Below are 16,560 nucleotides of genomic sequence, written 5' to 3' on the forward strand. Positions count from 1 at the left end.
CCTGCACTGATGCAGATGGAGTGTGTGATAGAGTCACTCATGCACTGCATCCATGCAGTATGTTGAAATTTTACTAGAATACAGTTTATATAAAACTTTCACAATTCCTCCCCTGCTATTGCTTTTGACAAACGGATCTGCTCCTTCAGTCCCCGTGGATCAGTTTAGAGGTCAAGCATGAAATTACAGTCTGGGGCTGCGAGTGACGCTCTGCACATCTCCAATCTGCCATTTATAGCTGGGTCAGCTATCCAGGTCACCCCATTCACTTTGTGTATATATCTATGATTTTCTTTCAATAACATCTTCTCCTTTGCTGAACACATTGAGTCCAGCGACTCGACAGCCAATATTGTGAAACAAAACACATTTAAGCAGGTAAGGTAATCCTTACTCTCCTGTCCGTCCACATATATCCGCTTTGCAGCTGTCGATGGACCGTGATCATGAGCATGAAGTCCATGGGTGCGATTTACTGGCATTTTGTCCGCACCCAGGATTGGCCCATGTGAGGTGGGCTGCCGGGGAGTGGGGGGGGGGGGGGGGGGATGCAGAAGACCCCCTTAAAGGTGAGTTGGGGCATCGGGGGATCCGGGGGTTGCGTCGGGATGGTCAAGTGATTGGAGTGCCATTTAAAAACGGCGTACTGATCTCAAAATGAAACTAAAAACAGCAGGCACAGGGCAGAGCTGAAAAAACAAACTAAAAGCAGACCCATCCCCTCCCATGGGTGACGTCACAGCCTGCCTAGCTTTTAACCCCTTAATCACACCTTTCGTAGGCATATAATCTGGATACCTTAACCTAAACTCTTCTAATAACCTTCCTTCAACAGACACATAATATAACATTAAAAAATGTCCAACATTCATCACACTTGGCAATCTCTGTGCAGAGGTGAAGGTTCCTGTGGGGGCTTGATGGAGTGTTGCTCTTTGCTGTTACCTGACGTGAAGCAACTGATTTGAGTTACCAGAGACCAATGGGAGAATGGACATGTAGCGCACAATGACTTACGAGAGAGACGAATAGAGGTGAAGTCGATGAGGCTTTATTAAGCGTGACTTGTTCCCAGCAGTTCAGTAACAGACTGGAGCTGCGGGGAGAAGCCGAGGTTCTCGTCACTCATGAAGGAGGACACCCTGTCGCTATGGATATATGCGGGGCAACCGAACAGTGTGAATATAGTGCTCAGGGCTTTAATAACTGTGGCCGCTGTCATGTCGGGGCAGGGGATGGCGAAAGGGAAACGGGAGTACTCGTCCACCACGTTCAGGAAGTATGTGTTTCGATCGGTGGAGGGGAGGGGCCCTTTGAAATCCAGACTGAGGCGTTCAAAGGGGCGGGAAGTCTTGATCAGGTGCGCTCTATCTGGCCTGAAAAAATGCGGTTTGCACTCAGCGCAGATGTGGCAGTTCCTGGTGACAGGACAGACCTCCTCCACGGAGTAGGGGAGGTTGCGGGACTTTATAAAATGGTAGAACCGAGTGACCCCCGGGTGGCAGAGGTCCTCGTGGAGGGTTTGGAGACGGTCTATTTGTGCATTGGCACATGTGCCGCGGGATAGGGCATCGGACGGCTCGTTCAGCTTTCCGGGACGGTACAAGATCTCGTAGTTGAAGGTGGAGAGCTCGATCCTCCACCTTAAGATCTTGTCATTTTTAATTTTGCCCCGCTGTGCATTATCGAACATGAAAGCTACCGACCGTTGGTCAGTGAGGAGAGTGAATCTCCTGCCGGCCAGGTAATGCCTCCAATGTCGCACAGCTTCAACTATGGCTTGGGCTTCCTTTTCCACTGAGGAGTGGCGGATTTCTGAGGCGTGGAGGGTTCGGGAGAAGAAGGCCACGGGTCTGCCCGCTTGGTTAAGGGTGGCCGCTAGAGCTACATCGGAGGCGTCGCTCTCGGCCTGGAAGGGGAGGGACTCGTCGATGGCGCGCATCGTGGCCTTTGCGATATCTGCTTTGATGCGGCTGAAGGCCTGGCGGGCCTCTGTCGACACGGGGAAGGTAGTAGTCTGTATCAGTGGGCGGGCCTTGTCTGCATACTGGGGGACCCACTGGGCGTAATATGAAAAAAACCCCAGGCATCGTTTCAGGGCTTTGGAGCAGTGGGGAAGGGGAAATTCCATAAGGGGGCGCATGCGTTCGGGGTCGGGGCCTATTATCCCATTGCGCACTACGTATCCCAGGATGGCCAGCCGGTTTGTGCTAAACACGCACTTGTCCTCGTTGTATGTGAGGTTCAAGGCGTTTGCGGTCTGGAGGAATTTTTGGAGGTTGGCGTCGTGGTCCTGCTGATCGTGGCCGCAGATGGTTACGTTGTCGAGATATGGGAACGTGGCCTGTAACCCGTGTTGATCAACCATTCGGTCCATCTCCCGTTGGAAGACCGAGACCGCGTTTGTGACGCCAAATGGGACCCTTAGGAACTGGTATAGTCGCCCATCTGCCTCGAAGGCTGTGTACTTGCGGTCACTTGGGCGGATGGGGAGCTGGTGATAGGCGGACTTGAGGTCCACGGTGGAGAAGACCTTATATTGGGCAATCCGATTTACCATGTCGGATATGCGGGGGAGAGGGTACGCATCTAGCTGTGTGTACCTGTTGATGGTCTGGCTATAGTCTATGACCATCCTTTGCTTCTCCCCGGTCTTTACTACTACCACCTGTGCTCTCCAGGGACTATTGCTGGCCTGGATTATGCCTTCCTTCAGCAACCGCTGGACTTCGGACCGGATAAATGTCCGGTCCTGGGCGCTGTACCGTCTGCTCCTAGTGGCGACGGGTTTGCAATCCGGGGTGAGGTTTGCAAACAAGGATGGCGGTTCAACTTTGAGGGTTGCGAGGCCGCAGATAGTGAGTGGGGGTATTGGGCCGCCGAATTGAAACGTTAGGCTCTGCAGGTTGCACTGGAAATCTAATCCCAGTAATGTGGGCGCGCAGAGTACGGGGAGGACGTAGAGCCTGTAGTTTTTAAACTCCCTCCCTTGCACCGTTAGGGTCACTATGCAGAACCCTTTGATCTCAACGGAGTGGGATCCTGCAGCTAGGGAAATCTTTTGCGTACTGGGACGGATGGTCAAAAAACAGCGTCTTACCGTGTCGGGGTGGATGAAGCTTTCGGTGCTCCTGGAGTCGATCAGGCATGGTGTCTCGTGTCCGTTGATCAGCACCGTTGTTGTCGTCGTCTGGAGCGTCCGGGGCCGTGCTTGATCCAGCGTCACCGAGGCCAGATGTGGTCGTAGTATCTCAGCGTCTTCTTCGGACCCCGTGGAGCCGTCGATGCTGGGGTCCATTGTTGTCATCCAAGATGGCGGCATCCATGAATCGCACGCGGCCGGGGGTGGACAAAATGGCCGCTCCCACGGATCGCACATGGTCGGGGGTGGACAAAATGGCCACCCCCATGCATCGCACATGGCTGGGGGGTCACAAGATGGCGGCGCCCATCCTCCCCTCGTGGTGGCCGGGACCCAAAATGGCGGCGCCCGCGGGTCGCACATGGGGCGCTGGGGGGGTTGGGGAGCGTTTGGGATGCGCTGGACTCTTTCTTCTCCGGAGACAGCGGCGACCCCCCGGGACCGGCACACAGCCGCGAAATGGCCCTTTTTCCCGCAGCTCTTGCAAGTTGCCGCGCGGGCCGGGCAGCGCTGCCGGGGGTGTTTCGCCTGCCCGCAGAAATAGCAGCGGGCCCCCCCGGGATGGTCTGGCGTCTTAACCGCGCAAGCCTGTGAGGGGGGGGAAGGGGGTTTGTCACGACGGGGGGTCCACGGAGCCCAAGGGGCTGCCGCGCGGTCGGGGCCGTAGGCGCGGGCGTTTTGCGAGGCCACATCTATAGGAGCTGCAATGACCCGTGCCTCTGAGAGTCCTAGCGACTCTTTTTCTGAAAGTCTTTGGCGGATTTGGGGAGAGTTCATACCTGCCACAAACGCATCACGAATTAACATGTCCGTGTGTTCCGTCGCGTTTACCGGCGGGCAGCCGCAGCCCCGTCCCAAAATTAGCAGCGCGGCGTAGAGCTCTTCTAGCGATTCTCCGGGGCTTTGCCGTCTCGTTGCGAGTAGGTAGCGTGCGTAGACCTGGTTCACTGGACGAACGTAGACGCTCTTTAGTGCTGCGAGCGCCGTCGAGAAATCCTCTGCGTCTTCTACGAGAGGGTAAATTTCCGGGCTTACCCTTGAGTGCAGGACCTGTAGTTTCTGGTCTTCTGTGATCCGGCCGGGGACCGTTCGGAGGTAGCCTTCGAAACAAGTCTGCCAGTGTTTAAAACTGCTGCCACGTTCACTGCGTGGGGGCTGATCCTCAGGCATTCCGGGGCGATCCTGAGCTCCATAGTCCTTTAAGCACGCTTAATAAATTGTAGCGCACAATGACTTACGAGAGAGACGAATAGAGGTGAAGTCGATGAGGCTTTATTAAGCGTGACTTGTTCCCAGCAGTTCAGCAACAGGGTGGAGCTGCGGGGAGAAGCCCAGGTTCTTATACTCCGCCTTCAGGGCGGAGCTAGGGATCAACAGCCAACCAGGACCCGGGATCTGTCAGCCAGTAGCATCACGGCTTCACAGTCCCACATGACCCCTAATGCATACTACCACAGGACATTAGAGAATCAGAAAGATTGATAAATTCCTGGGAGAGTCAACCAAATATGTCAACCAATGGTTGATAGCCAATCTCCCAAGACCTGCGGTTTTTCATTCATTGCCTTCAAATTGGGTTGAGAGAAAAAATAATGGACAACTAATCTGCCATTGGGCTAAGCCTTTTCTAAAACAGTAAACACCAGAACCAATCTCCTGCCCGCTTGGAGACAGAAGAACAAATGTGATAAGGCAGAGTGCAGTGCAAGGAATTTACTCCCCACTGACTGAAACTGTAAACACTCGAATGGTCCAACAGACTCACTTTGTGTCCAGTCAGTCTTCCTAATCAACAGTCAATTCTCAATATAGGAGCTAATCCACAGTCAGTCCTCAATATAGGAGCCAATCTACAGTCAGTCCTCAATATAGGAGCCAATCTACAGTCAGTAATTCAAGCTGTTTACCCTCAAATCTCTTAATAATTCAGAGTTTTCTCTTTCTTACTGGACTGGTGCTCTATCACATAGAGGACAGGTTACTGGATTGGTGCTCTATCACATAGAGGACAGGTTACTGGACTGGTGCTCTATCACATGGAGGACAGGTTACTGGACTGGTGCTCTATCACATAGAGGACAGGTTACTGGACTGGTGCTCTATCACATGGAGGACAGGTTACTGGACTGGTGCTCTATCACATAGAGGACAGGTTACTGGACTGGTGCTCTATCACATGGAGGACAGGTTACTGGACTGGTGCTCTATCACATAGAGGACAGGTTACTGGATTGGTGCTCTATCACATAGAGGACAGGTTACTGGATTGGTGCTCTATCACATGGAGGACAGGTTACTGGATTGGTGCTCTATCACATAGAGGACAGGTTACTGGATTGGTGCTCTATCACATAGAGGACAGGTTACTGGATTGGTGCTCTATCACATGGAGGACAGGTTACTGGATTGGTGCTCTATCACATGGAGGACAGGTTACTGGATTGGTGCTCTATCACATGGAGGACAGGTTACTGGATTGGTGCTCTATCACATAGAGGACAGGTTACTGGATTGGTGCTCTATCACATAGAGGACAGGTTACTGGACTGGTGCTCTATCACATGGAGGACAGGTTACTGGATTGGTGCTCTATCACATAGAGGACAGGTTACTGGACTGGTGCTCTATCACATGGAGGACAGGTTACTGGACTGGTGCTCTATCACATAGAGGACAGGTTACTGGACTGGTGCTCTATCACATGGAGGACAGGTTACTGGACTGGTGCTCTATCACATAGAGGACAGGTTACTGGATTGGTGCTCTATCACATAGAGGACAGGTTACTGGATTGGTGCTCTATCACATGGAGGACAGGTTACTGGATTGGTGCTCTATCACATAGAGGACAGGTTACTGGATTGGTGCTCTATCACATAGAGGACAGGTTACTGGATTGGTGCTCTATCACATGGAGGACAGGTTACTGGATTGGTGCTCTATCACATGGAGGACAGGTTACTGGATTGGTGCTCTATCACATGGAGGACAGGTTACTGGATTGGTGCTCTATCACATGGAGGACAGGTTACTGGATTGGTGCTCTATCACATGGAGGACAGGTTACTGGATTGGTGCTCTATCACATAGAGGACAGGTTACTGGATTGGTGCTCTATCACATGGAGGACAGGTTACTGGATTGGTGCTCTATCACATGGAGGACAGGTTACTGGATTGGTGCTCTATCACATGGAGGACAGGTTACTGGATTGGTGCTCTATCACATAGAGGACAGGTTACTGGATTGGTGCTCTATCACATGGAGGACAGGTTACTGGATTGGTGCTCTATCACATGGAGGACAGGTTACTGGACTGGTGCTCTATCACATGGAGGACAGGTTACTGGATTGGTGCTCTATCACATGGAGGACAGGTTACTGGACTGGTGCTCTATCACATAGAGGACAGGTTACTGGATTGGTGCTCTATCACATGGAGGACAGGTTACTGGACTGGTGCTCTATCACATGGAGGACAGGTTACTGGATTGGTGCTCTATCACATAGAGGACAGGTTACTGGACTGGTGCTCTATCACATGGAGGACAGGTTACTGGATTGGTGCTCTATCACATGGAGGACAGGTTACTGGATTGGTGCTCTATCACATGGAGGACAGGTTACTGGACTGGTGCTCTATCACATGGAGGACAGGTTACTGGATTGGTGCTCTATCACATGGAGGACAGGTTACTGGATTGGTGCTCTATCACATGGAGGACAGGTTACTGGATTGGTGCTCTATCACATGGAGGACAGGTTACTGGATTGGTGCTCTATCACATGGAGGACAGGTTACTGGACTGGTGCTCTATCACATAGAGGACAGGTTACTGGATTGGTGCTCTATCACATGGAGGACAGGTTGTATTTTCAATGCAACCATTTGGTTCGCACCAGGTTTGAATTTCTGAGAGGCACTTAGCAAGTTGGCTACTCCTGGCTCTTCACCACAGTAATACATTTCTGGAAAGGATTTTCTGGTTCCTGCCGGGAAAATCCACCAGTGCCCTTCCACCTGGTCCCCGTTGGGAACCAGTGCTAAACAGCACCCAGCCGGGGGCTCCTCGGTGAGGTCGGTAGATCCCAGGTGCCGGTTAGACCCGGGGTCAACATAGTTAATTGAGCTGTTGACCATGCCATTGTGGGCAGGGCTATTGGGAATCCCAGAAGAGGCCGCTTACAGGATCCACTGGCTGCATCCCATCCCGGTTCCAGCGGAACACATCCATGATGCTCAACAACCTGAGAGAGTGTTGTCAGACAGCATTGGTTGTATGTTGTCCGACAGAATGTTGGGGAAATTCTTGATTGCGGAGCAGAAGCAACTGAAGCTACTTGCACCATATTTACTGTGGCTTCAACCAGAATGGTTTATAATCAGAGAAGGTTTGAGGCACAAATCATAGAGCTTTACAGTACAGAAAAAGACCCTCCGGCCCATTGCACCTGAGTCAACCATCAAGCACCTATCCTAATCCCGTTTATGGCACAGAGTCATAGAGTGTTGTAGCTCAGAACGAGGCCCATTGTGTCTACACCAGTCAAAATACAAGCCACCCAGCCTAATGCCACTTTCCAGCATTTGCTCCATAGCCCAGCAGGTAACGACACTGGAGGTGATATCCAGTCACCTTTTAAATGAGTTGAGGGCTTCTGCCACCTTTTCAGTCAATGAATTCCAGACCACTGCTACCGAGTGGGTGAAAAACAAAATTATTCATCGCTCCTCTAATCTTTCTACCAATCACTTTAAATCTTTACCCCAGTCACTGATTCTCTGCGAAAGTAAACATTCCCTTTCCATCCGCTCTATCCAGGCCACTCACAATTCTGTATGTCTCAATCTCCCCCAGCCTCCTGTGTTCCACAGGAACAACCCCAGCCTTTCTCAACTTCCCTCATGGCTGCATTTTTCAAGTCTTCGCAACAGCCTTGTAAAGTTCCTCTGGACCCTGTCTAATGAAATGACATCCTTTCTGTAACAAAGTGACCAGAAGCCTTGGCGAACAAAATGAAAGGATTCCATTTGCCTTCTTAAATACCTTATCAACCTGGCAGGATCTGTGAGCATTCACTCCACCGTCCCTCACTTCCTCTGCGCCTCTCAGGATCCTCCCTTTTTTTGTGTAATCATTTGCCTCGTCTGAACACACCAAATGCTCCAGCTCACATTTCTCTGGGTTGAATTCCATTTGCTACTTTTCTGCTCATCTGACCAGTCCATTGATGTCCTGCAGTTCACACCAATCCTCCTCAGTATCAACTGTCTGCTCAATTTTTATGAAAACCTCTTGATAATTTGCAACCTCCATAGACATTTATAGAACATAGAACAGTACAGCCCAGAACAGGCCCTTCGGCCCTCGATGTTGTGCCGAGCATTGTCCGAAACCAAGATCAAGCTGTCCCACTCCCTGTCATTCTGGTGTGCTCCATGGGCCTATCCAATAACCGCTTGAAATTTCCTAAAGTGTCCGACTCCACTATCACAGCAGGCAGTCCATTCCACACCCCAACCACTCTCTGAGTAAAGAACCTACCTCGGACATCCCTCCTATATCTCGCACCCTGAATCTTATAGTTATGCCCCTTGTAACAGCTACATCCACCCGAGGAAATAGTCTCTGAACGTCCACTCTATCTATCCCCCTCATTTTCTTATAAACCTCTATTAAGTTGCCTCTCATCCTCCTCCGCTCCAAAGAGAAAAGCCTTACCTCCCTCAATCTTTCCTCATAAGACCTATTCTGCAAACCAGGCAGCATCCTGGTAAATCTCCTTTGCACCCTTTCCAATGCTTTCACATCCTTCCTATAGTGAGGTGACCAGAACTGCACACAATACTCCAAATGTGGTCTCACCAGGGTCACGTATAGTTGCAGCATAACCCCGCGGCTCTTAAACCCAAGCCCCCTGTTAATAAATGCAAACACACTATAAGCCTTCTTCATGGCTCTATCCACTTGAGTGGCAACCTTCAGAGATCTGTGGACATGAACCCCAAGATCTCTCTGTTCCTCCACATTCCTCAGAACCCTGCCGTTGACCCTGTAATCCGCATTCAAATTAAAAAAATTTTTTTTTCAAATCATTAATATTTGGAAAAGGAACAACTCAGGAGCAATAGAGATGGATCAGAAGCTCACACATTGCCAAATGCTTAACAAGCCATTTTCAATCAATAAACCTTAAGCAGGTTAACAGGACATATTTTTTCAATAGGGTGATAATTGGCTATTGGTTGATAGCCGGTGATATTAACTTCTATAATCTTATTGTGGCACTCACAATGGGGACTGTGCCTTCACGGTAATGTCACTAGACTGGTAATCCAGAGGTCCAGGTTAATGTTCAAATCCCATTACAGCAGCTGGTGAAATTTGAATTCAATTCATTAATCTGGAATTTAAAAAAAACAGTAATGTTTGATTGATTGTTGTAAAAACCCATCTCGTTCACTAATGCACCTTTCGGGAAGGAAACCTTACCTGACCTGGCCTGTGTCTGACTGCAGCACCGTAGCACAGTGGCTAGCACTGTGGCTTCACAGATCCAGGGTCCCTGGTTCGATTCCCGGCTGGGTCACTGTCTGTGTGCAGTCTGCACGTTCTCTCCGTGTCTACGTGGGTTTCCTCCGGGTGCTCCGGGTTCCTCCCACAGTCCAGGTTCGGTGGATTGGCCATGATAAATTGCCCTTGGTGTCCAAAAAGCTTAGAAGGGGTTATTGGGTTACGGGGATAGGGTGGACGTGAGGGCTTAAGTGGGTCGGTGCAGACTCGATGGGCCGAATGGCCTCCTTCTGCACTGTATGTTCAATGTTAACCCAACATCGGACAGGGAACACAACCTGTGGTTGTGGCCACAGATGGCAATATCTATTTGCTTGCTGTCTCCTATCACCACATCATTCCGTGCTCCCCCCATTTGAATGGCACTCTTCACCATGGTGCTAGGCCTAGTTCACTCACCTACCTTCCTTTCCTTCTTCTCGTACACAGGTAGCAAGCACCTCTTATCGATAGGATAAAGTCAGGGCTGGTGGCTCCTCCATCTATGGTTCCCATATCTGCCTGGTCACAGTCTCACCCTCCTGACCCTGACCATTGACTAACTCTGCCTAACCTAAGAGGTGTGACTGGCTCCTGGAACTAAGTGTCCAGGTAACCCCCCTCCCCGCTCCCTGAAAGGCAAGTGTTCCTAATTATTCATTCATCGGTCGAGCACATACCTCTTGTTAACTATTGACCAAAGTGAAAGACCTTAAATCATAGAAAGAACCACAGGGGAGGCCATTTGGCCGATCATTTCTGTACTGGGTGTCTGAAGGAGTCATTCACCTGGTGCCACTCCCTGACCTTTCACCATGGCACTTTTTTTCCTTTTTAGTTAATAATCAAATTTCCTCTTGAATGCCGAGATTGAACATGCCTCAGACAGGTTCTCAGACAGTGCATTCCAGACCCTAACCATCCTCTCGCTGCGTAAAAACGTCTCTCCTCGTGTTGCTATGGCTTCTTTTCTCATCACCCTAAATCTGTGTCCGCTGGTTTCCAATGCTTTCCCCAATGGGAAACTGATGGATTAATGTGTTAATCAGGACAATGAGGAGGAGAGATTGGTCAAGCATCAGAAGTTGGTGTGAAGTAATGGGCGCCTGGAACATGTACCTGAGGATTTGGGCAGACTGATGCTGAAATCTGTCTCTTAGCCTGAGAGCTGCAGCTGGTGTTTGGGTGTCCCGATGAATGACCGCGATTGAAATCCTCTAACTCTGGGCCGGTTCAGGCACCGAGACAACCTGTAACTAAGCCCTGGGCGGAACCCTACAGGTATTGGTTTGTAGCTGATGAATATCTGGGGAATCGAGAATATTTAAACACATTTGGAGAATACCTGTAAATATTTATATATCCCTGAGAGATCTTTAAATATTAACATACAGATGAAGAATACCTTTAAAGATTTAGACACATCTGGGGAACACCTGTAATGCTTATCAAGAACATAAGAAAAGGAGCAGACTGTCTTAAATGGAAGACGCCTTATTTTGAACTGTGCCCCTTGTTCTAGAATCTAGAATCCCCCACATACTATAAGATGTAGATGTGAGCAGAAGTGGGCCACTCGGCCCATTGAGTCCTTTCCACCATTCAATGAGATCATGGCTGATATAATCCTCACCTCCTCTTTCCCGCCTTATCCCCATAACCCTCGATTCCCTCACTGATTAAAAATCTGTCTCTCAGCCTTGAACATACTTAACGATCCAGCTTCTACAGCTCTCTGCGGTAAATAATTCCACTGATTCACTCCCCTATGAGAGAAGAAATTCCTTCTCATCTCGGTCTGAAATGGGCGACCTCTCACTCTGAGATGCTGCCCTCTGGTCCTAGACTCTCCCACAAGGGGAAACACCCTCTCAGCATCGACCCTGTCAAACCCCCTGAGAACCCGATATGCCTCAATAAAGTTGCCTCTCATTCTTCTGAACTTTTCCATTTCACTCACCTAAGCGGTTTATATCCCTCTGTAGATTCTTTGTGTCATCCTCGCCACTTGCCTGCCCACATATTTTTGTGTCATTTGCAAACTTGGCAATAGTGCATTCATTTCCCTCGTCCAAGTCACTGGTATGTATTGTGAATAATTGTGGTCCCAGCACAGATTCCTATGGCACTCCACTAGTTACAGGTTACCATTCCAGAAAATGCTCCTCTTATTTGAACTCTCTGTTTTCTAGTGGGCAGCATGGTGGCACAGTGGTTAGCGCTGCTGTCCTGCGGCGCCGAGGACCAGGGTTCGATCCTGGCTCTGGGTCACTGGTCGTGTGGAGTTTGCACATTCTCCCCGTGTCTGCGTGGGTTTCGCCTGCACAACCCAAAGATGTGCAGGGTATGTGGATTGGCCATGCTAAATTGCCCCATAATTGGGAACAAAAATAATTGGGTACTTTCAATTTTAAAAAACCTCTCTGTTTTCTATCAGTTAGCCAATCCTCTATCCATGCTAATATACTACCCGAACTCCATAGGCATCTTATTAAATAGCTTTCATATGATATCTTATCCAAGTATATTACATCTACTGGTTCCACCTCATCTATCCTGCTCGTTAACCCCTCAAAGAATTCTAATAAATTTGTAAGGCATGATTCCCCTTTATGAAGCCATGCTGACTCTGCTTGATTATATTAAGTATTTCTAAACGCTCTGCTATTATAATGGAGTCTGACAAGATTTCTGAGGAATCCAATTATTCCTAGTGATGGGGACAATAGTTGTAATTCTTCCTGGGCTGCAGCATCAAAGGGAGCTTGGACAGTGCCAGCAGAGAAGACAAGCTTCTCACAGAGGGAGGAAGACTAGACAGAAGGAGGAAGAATATATAGCTGGAGAATACCTGTAAATGTTGACATACACCTGAAAAACACCTGAAAATAATTATTAAAACTTTTTAGACTCTCGGGATATCTAAGCTCGCTTCTGGGAGACCATGCTGCAAATACTGACCCACTGCGAGGGCCCCTGGAAATACCAACACATTCATGTGGGTCCCCTTGAAAATACAGATTGACTCATTCTGTTCCTTGGTGGTGTTGTCTGTGGTACAACTAAATTTGCCACTGATAGGATCAAGGCCACCAGATTGTGGTTGCTTAGTTGCAGTGGCTGCTATGGAGATGCTAGCTACATCTGGATGTAAATGAATCAAGGTTTCAGGAAATAATTGGCAAAGAATGAATGAAAGGAGGCAGCTCGTGATCCACAAAGGGCCTGACAAGAGGATTATTTAAACATACTAATTGAAAAGCGTAATAAAAAACTAATCAGCGAGCATTTATCTGGGAGGATACACTTAAATCCTCAATCCTACCTTGACAATACAGTTCTTTTAATTTACAGCATTTCCTAAATAGAAGATTGTTTGATGATAAATAAACACAAACAGAAATTCAGAGACAGTAACGAGCATTAATTCTGAATGCATTACTTGCAAGTAATGCATTTGCTGGAATTGGAAAATGAGCTACGTCATTACCAGTAGATCTGCTTAACAATGCCAGAACCCAGTTCCAATTTATCTCCTTCATTTTCAGATGTTTTATTTTTGGTCCTTCAGAGGTTTCTGCACCTCGAGGAAAGTTGTCCAAGACGTCTGGCTTAAGAACAAATTTTTGAAAAAGAGGGGTGCTATAACCTGCCTACTTACGATTGGCTGGGGACTAATGACTATCCCACAATCCTATGGAAGTATGAACTTCCCCAATGAGGGGGGCGGAGAAACTCCTAGTATAAATAAGCTGGCCAGTTCAGGAACCAGCAGGAAGGAGAAGGTAGCAACGGAAGTTACTGCTACTGTTGTGTATATAATTATTATAGTAAATAAACGTTATTACTTTGTATCCTTAAAACTCGTGCTGGATTCTTCGTGGCCCTTACAAAACTGGCGACGAAGGTAAAAGTGAATAGCTGTCTACACTGCTGAAGCCACCTCCCTGGATTTTTGTTGGATACAGGTTGGAAGTTGTTTTCTATTATACCATGCCTCTGTACAGACGTTTGGATGTTTTTGATGCTGCGCTGGAAAGCTGGAACCAGTACACACAACGGATGCGTTACTATTTCCGGGCAAACAATATCACTGAAAACGAGCGCCAGGTGGTCATATTGCTCACCGCCTGCGGGCCGCATACGTTTGGGGTGATTAGGAGCCTTACGTACCCAGCTGCGCCGGACACCAAAACGTTTGACGAACTTGTGAATATAGTGGGGCAACACTTTAACCCAACCCCGTCCACGATAGTCCAGCGTTACCGGTTTAATACCGCTGAGAGGACCCCTGGAGAATCCCTTGCCGATTTTTTTATCCAGGCCACGCGGGATTGTGGAATACTGTGACTATGGTGAGACCTTGTCAGAAATGTTACGCGACCGTTTGGTTTGCGATATTAACAATGCAGCAACCCAGAGAAAGTTGTTAGCGGAGCCAACATTGACTTTTCAACAGGCAATACAAATAGTCTTGTCCCGAGAGAGCGCAGAGCGAGGAGTACAGGAGCTACAGGGAATGGAAGTGCATGCCTTGGGGCGCAACCCTTTCCGCCCAAAAACGTCCCCCCGCACTCCTGCGGTACCTTGGGCGAGGCAACGACCGGACCGACGCCAGTGGCCATCAGACATTCCTCCCCGAAGGGAGCCGTCTCCAGAGCCAATGGATGAGGAGCCATGTCCGTGTCAGACTTGTAGGCGCCGACCCCGTCGCGGACGGCGGTCCTGGGGACGCCAGAGGCGCCGTCGTTCCGACCGAAACTGGGACCAGCCCAGGGGCCGTAACTGGAACCAGCCCAGAGGCCGTACCTTCCATGTGGATGAACCTGTGGCGACCACTCCTGAGGACGTGGAGACGGAGGACGACTGTCTGCAGCTGCATTGTGTGGCAGCTCCCCGTGTGGCCCCCATTAAGGTGACAGTATGGGTCAATGGCCACCCGCTGGAGATGGAGTTGGATACTGGTGCACTGGTGCACCGTCCAGTGGTGCCACCTACACGGGGGAACCACTGGACATTGCAGGAACTACAATGACCCCTGTTGTCTATGGACGCCAGGAGGGGCGTTTCCCACTTATCGTAGTGCGTGGCCATGGGCCCAGCCTGTTGGGTCGGGACTGGTTGCGCCATTTGCGGTTGCAATGGCAGCACATCCTCCAAACAGTTTCTGGAGGGTTGACTGAGGTGCTAGGACGATACCCAGAGGTATTCCAGCCTGGTTTGGGGAAAATAAAAGGGGCCGTAGCCCGTATCCAAGTTGAACCAGGAGCCACGCCGCGCTATTTCCGGGCGCGCCCAGTGCCTTACACTTTGCTCGAGAAGGTAGAAGGGGAGCTCACTCGTTTGGAGAGTTTGGGCATTATCAGGCCCGTCCGTTTTGCTGACTGGGCAGCACCAATTGTACCAGTAATGAAGCCAGATGCCACAGTTCGCTTGTGTGGCGACTATAAACTTACAGTGAATACAGTTTCCCGACTCGACTGATACCCAATGCCTCGCATAGAGGATCTCTACGCGAAACTTGCAGGTGGACTCTCATTCACAAAATTAGATATGAGTCACGCCTACCTGCAGTTGGAGCTGGACCCTGCCTCCCGACCATACGTAACAATTAACACACACCGGGGCCTGCATGAATATACACGGTTGCCCTTTGGAGTATCCTCTGCCTGCGCAATTTTTCAACGTGTTATGGAGGGCATTTTGAGAGGTTTACCACGTGTGGCTGTCTACCTAGATGACGTGTTGATTACAGGGACGTCGGAGCAAGAGCATTTGGAAAATCTGGAGGCTGTCCTTAGACGCCTTTCGGAGGCTGGAGTCCGTTTACGTCACACAAAGTGCGTATTTCAGGCAAAAGAAGTAGTCTACCTAGGTTATTGGGTGGACCGCGAGGGTCTGCACCCCGTCGCAGAGAAGGTGCGTGCAATTCAACATGCCCCCACCCCGACTGACACTTCGCATCTTCGTTCTTTTCTCGGTCTCGTAAACTATTACGGGAAGTTCCTCCCCAATCTGGCAACTACGCTGGCCCCTTTGCACCTGCTGCTAAAGAAAAATCACACCTGGGTTTGGGATCAGCCGCAAGAAACCGCTTTCCGGCGGGTAAAGCAACAATTGTCGTCGTCTGGGTTACTAACCCACTATGATCCGGGAAAGCCTTTGCTCGTCACATGTGATGCATCCCCGTATGGTATTGGGGCCGTCCTGTCCCACAAGATGGAGAACGGGGCCGAGCGACCGATAGCTTTCGCCTCCCGCACATTGACTGCAGCGGAGAAAAAGTACGCGCAGATCGAGAAGGAGGGCCTGGCAGTGGTTTTCGCGGTGAAACGCTTCCACCAGTATGTGTACGGCCGCCATTTCACTATCGTGACTGATCATAAGCCCCTGCTGGGACTCTTCAGAGAGGATAAGCCAATACCGCCCATTGCTTCTGCACGGATCCAGCGCTGGGCTTTGTTGCTTGCTGCATATGAGTATTCTCTGGAGCACAAACCAGGTACGCAGATAGCAAATGCCGACGCACTGAGCCGATTGCCTTTATCAACCGGCCCCATGTCGACCCCCACGACCGGTGAGGTGGTTGCAACCCTAAATTTTATGGACACCTTGCCTGTCACGGCATCACAGATCCGTGAGTGGACCCAGACGGAGCCAGTCCTGTCAAAGGTTCGGCACATAGTCCTGTATGGTGGGCAGCATAGACAGCTCCCAGGCGAGTTGCGGGCATTTTCCTCCAAGCTGTCAGAGTTCAGCGTGGAAGACGGCATCCTCTTGTGGGGGACGCGTGTGATTGTCCCAGAAAAAGGCCAGGAGCTGATATTATCAGACTTGCACAATGGGCATCCGGGCGTGACCAAG

The 16,560-nt window shown here is 49.8% G+C and overlaps 1 protein-coding gene and 1 long non-coding RNA gene across 2 annotated transcripts in view; one reads left to right on the top strand and one right to left on the bottom strand.

Moving 5' to 3' along the window:
• The window catches only part of LOC140403476 (uncharacterized), a 33,386-nt gene extending 32,883 nt beyond the window's left edge, over nucleotides 1-503 (bottom strand). Inside the window, exon 1 of the long non-coding RNA XR_011938335.1 lies at nucleotides 395-503. This is a non-coding gene — a long non-coding RNA (uncharacterized lncRNA). The remainder of the gene's footprint in view (nucleotides 1-394) is intronic.
• The window catches only part of LOC140403431 (glutamate receptor ionotropic, delta-1-like), a 1,359,932-nt gene that overhangs the window by 233,910 nt on the left and 1,109,462 nt on the right, over nucleotides 1-16,560 (top strand).

The sequence above is a fragment of the Scyliorhinus torazame genome, chromosome 28 (genome assembly GCF_047496885.1).
Source record: "Scyliorhinus torazame isolate Kashiwa2021f chromosome 28, sScyTor2.1, whole genome shotgun sequence".
Classification (NCBI taxonomy): domain Eukaryota; kingdom Metazoa; phylum Chordata; class Chondrichthyes; order Carcharhiniformes; family Scyliorhinidae; genus Scyliorhinus; species Scyliorhinus torazame.